The following is a 4,140-nucleotide window of genomic DNA, read 5'->3' on the forward strand; positions in this document are numbered from 1 at the left end:
GTGTTGCCTCCAAACCAAAAACCTCTAAACTTCTAAAATAATCATCATCCTGAATTTTACGATAATCACTTAACTTTTTTTTGGTAATAGTCTTCCCACCTAAGTATGTATTCCTTAACACTATAGTTCAGCTTTGTCTTTTGAAATTTATTTAAATGGGATTTTTTTTTTTTTTTTGGTTTGGATACTTCTGCTCAACATGATTTTTTTCTTTCTTTTTTTTAAATTGAGAACTAATACATGTCATAAAATTCACCCGTTTAAAGTGTACAATTCAGTGATTTTTAGTATCATCACAAAGTTGTACAGTCATCATCAGTGACTAATTCTAGAACATTTTTATTATCCCTGGAAGAAACCCTGTACCCATTAGCAGTTACGCCCTGTGTCTCCTTTCTCCCAGCCCTGGCAATTACTACTCGACTTTCTGTCCTTGTGGATTTGCCTATTCTGGATATTTCATATAAAAGGAAGCATACAGTATGTGCCTTTTGTGTCTGGCTTCTTTCCCTTAACATACTGTTTTCAAGGTAATCTACCTTATAGCATATATTGGAACTTCATTTCTCTTTATGACTGAGTAACATTCCAACATAAGGATATACCATGCTTTACTTACGCATTCATGAAGTCATGGTCATTTGGGTTGTTTCCACTTTTGGGGCTATTAGAAGAAAATACTGTTGCTATACACAGTTGTGTGCGAGTTTTTGTGTACACATATGTTTACATTTCTCTTAGTTACATACCAAAGTGTGAAACTGCTGGATCATGTGGAAGTCTACATTTGAATATACGAATTACTGCCCAAATTTTTAAAAGCAACCGCACCATATTATACTCCTACCAGCAATGTGTGGTGGTTCCAGTTTCTCCACATCCTTGCCAACACCTGTTATCATCCATCTTTTTGCTATAACCATCCTGGTGACTGTGAAGTGGGAGCTCATTGTGGTGTTTGATTTGCTTTTTCATAATATTGAGCATCCTTTGATGTACATGTTGGTCATTTGTATATCTTTGGAGAACTGCCTATTTGAATCTTTTGTCCATTTTTAAATTGGTTTGTCTTTTTATTGTTGAGTTGTAAGAATTCTTTATATATTCTGGATACTAGTCCCTATGATTTGCAAACACTTTTCTCTGGTTCTGTGGGTTGTCATTTTATTTTCTCGATTGTGTCCTTTGAAACATAAATGTTTGTTATAGTTTTACCATCTAAGTATAAATCTCTGAATGCTACAGTTTTGCCTTTTGAAATGTATACAAATAGAATTTTTGTGCTTGGATTTCTTCTGTTCAACATTATAATTTTTTTCTTTTTTATTGAGAAGTAATTTACTTACCATTAAATTAATCCTTGTGAAGTTAAAAAAGAAGTCCAATTCAAGTCCAATTTATCTATCTCCTTTTGTTGCTCATGCTTTTGGTATAACATCTAAGGAATCACTGCCTAATCCAAAGCCATGAAGATTTACACCTATGTTTTCTCCTACGAGTTTTATAGTTTTAGCTCTTCCATTTGGTTCTTTAGTTCCCACAGGTTAAGGGCTCAGTTCCACAAGACTGCCCCTCTTTCTACCCACACACACTTCAGAAGCCTGGGTTTTCGTCCGTTTTTCTGCCAACAGGCTGTAGATTGGAGGTTTTCCACAAACTCCTTGGGTTTGATTAATTTGCTAGAATGGCTCACAGAACTCAGGGAAACACTTACTCACATGTGCTGGTTTGTAAAAGGACATGATAAAGGATACAGACAAACAGCTAGACGGGGGAGATGTGTCAGGCAAGGTACATGGGAAGGGACATGGAGCTTCCACGTCCTCTGGGAGCACCACTCTCCCAGCACCTCCACATGTGCACCAATACGGGTGCTCTCCAAACCCCGTACTTTGGGGATTTTTTTATGGAAGTTTCATCAGATAGTCATGATTAAAAATAACTCCATTTTCAGTCTTTCTCCCTCTCAAGAGAATAAGGGGTGAGGTTGAAAATTCCACACTTCTAATCATGTCTTGGTCTTTCCGGTGACCAGCTCCCATCTAGTTGCCCACCCAGAGTCAGCTCATTAGAACAAAAGACATCCTCTCACTGCAGAAAGTATAAAGGTTCCAGGAGCCCTGTGTCAAGAACTGGGGTCGGAGGCCACCTATTAGAATGAAAGATGCTTCTAGTGCTTTTTATCTCTTAGGAAATTACAAGGGTTTCAGGAACTTTATGCCAGGAACCAGAGGCAGAGACTAATAAATATTCTTTTGTCTCACAGGACTGTATGAGCCCATGAAGAATTCTAATCCATACCAAGAATTCAATACTCACTCCAAGTCACAGGACTCTCACCAGAAGGAGACCGATATGGAAGCCAGGGAAGTTTTCCCTAGTGTTCAAGTTTTGACAACGTGGACCCAGCTGTTCTCTTCTGTAGGAGTTCTGTAATGAGAGTTAAGTCAGTGGGAAACTGGTAAAGGGTCTAGTTCAGGAAGATCTAGTTTATCCTTGGATTTAGGTCACTGGGCTGCACACTTGGGTCTGACATTTACAAGTTCACTGGAACCTAAATCTCCTCACCTGTAAAATTGGGAGAGTCTGATCCACCACGCAGCTTGCAGTGAAGATTAAATGAGATCGTATTTGTGAGAGAAATGAAAGCTATTTCAACGTAAGGGCTTATTATGATGACCTAGAAACTATCCATGAATCTGGGTCCCAAGACAAAGTTGCTGCCAGGAGGCACCTACTTCTGCTGTGCCTGGGTGCACGCCTCACAAGATTCAGGTTTAATTGGCCTTGAATGTGTCCTGAGCATCTGGGGTTTTTGAAAAGCTCCCTAGGTGATCTATCATGGAGTCAGGGTAGCTTCATCCTGTTAAGAATAGTTAAAAGAGAAGAGGACTTCAAAGTGATGGCTTTCAGATCTCTGTTTATCTCCATGGCTGCAACTGACAGCTTGGGTTTTGCTTCCAGAAAGCTTAAAAAAAGAAACAAAATCAGTGAATGTGTGAAAACAGTTCTTGAAATAGCTCTTAGAGATGTTTGAATCAACACAGGAGAATAAAGATGAAAAGACCAGCATGCTTCTTTCACTGTTCTGGACTTTTTTGTGTATGTGCTGAAAATGAAATGATCACCTAACCTAGATACAGTTTTTACAATTTTCTTTCCAAGGTTCTATTTCCTACAGCAATTTCTCCCACTGTTGTAAAATACCTCAGCAGTAACAAACGTCTGAATGTGTTTCAATAATGCAAAAGAGGACCATGTTTGTGGCGATTACTGAAGACAATGTGTGTCCTCTACACAGATGATCCAGCTGCCTGCATCCCCTCCAATGAATCCAAGATAATTCTTTGTTTCTTTCTTCCTTTGACTCCTTCTGACTCATCTCAGTGGTGTTCTGACCTAACAGTTTCACCTCAGAGCTGGTGAAGTGAACAGCAGATCCAAAAATTCTTCCTCATTATGTCCTTTCTTCCTATTTTAAAAAATAATACAGAAGCCATGAAGCCTGGGGTTACACTATTCAAAGATTGATTGATTGTATCCACCAAGAGGAATCTCACTCTGAAAAAAACTTATCTACCTTGACATCTGTTGTCAGTAAAAGGAGGAGAAAATAAGGGTCCCCTCCAACACTTGGATGTAAATTGGTGAGAACCACATACATACTGGTTATAATTAGTCATCTGAGGGATCAAATCAAAAGGTTACCTGTGATCTCGTGATTGAAATTTGAGAGACATCTACAACTCCAATCAAGATGACTGGAGAGTAACCTTAAGGAGGGTAAACTTAAAGGTGATTTTATTTAATTCAAAGATTCATAAATATCACATCTTCATTTCCAAGTTTAGGTTAAAAATTAAAATCACCTTCTTTGTCCCATTCAGGGCCTTCTCTCTTGAAACCATTTTTTACCTAGTATTATATTGCTGGCCTTATCCTTTATATTTTTACTTTATATTTGCTTATGAAAGCTTTCTCAGTTCCTTTAATTTAAAATTTCTGTACTCTTTTAGTTGCCTTGTTAAAATGCTATAATTCTTCTGGTTTTTAAAAAAAAACTTTTGTATCCAACCTCCTTGCATTGTTTCTTCCATCCCCATCCTCCCCCAAAATAATATCTGGGAATGAGCTTGGAGC

This window comes from Camelus ferus, chromosome 27, assembly GCF_009834535.1.
Source record: "Camelus ferus isolate YT-003-E chromosome 27, BCGSAC_Cfer_1.0, whole genome shotgun sequence".
In the NCBI taxonomy this organism is placed as follows: domain Eukaryota; kingdom Metazoa; phylum Chordata; class Mammalia; order Artiodactyla; family Camelidae; genus Camelus; species Camelus ferus.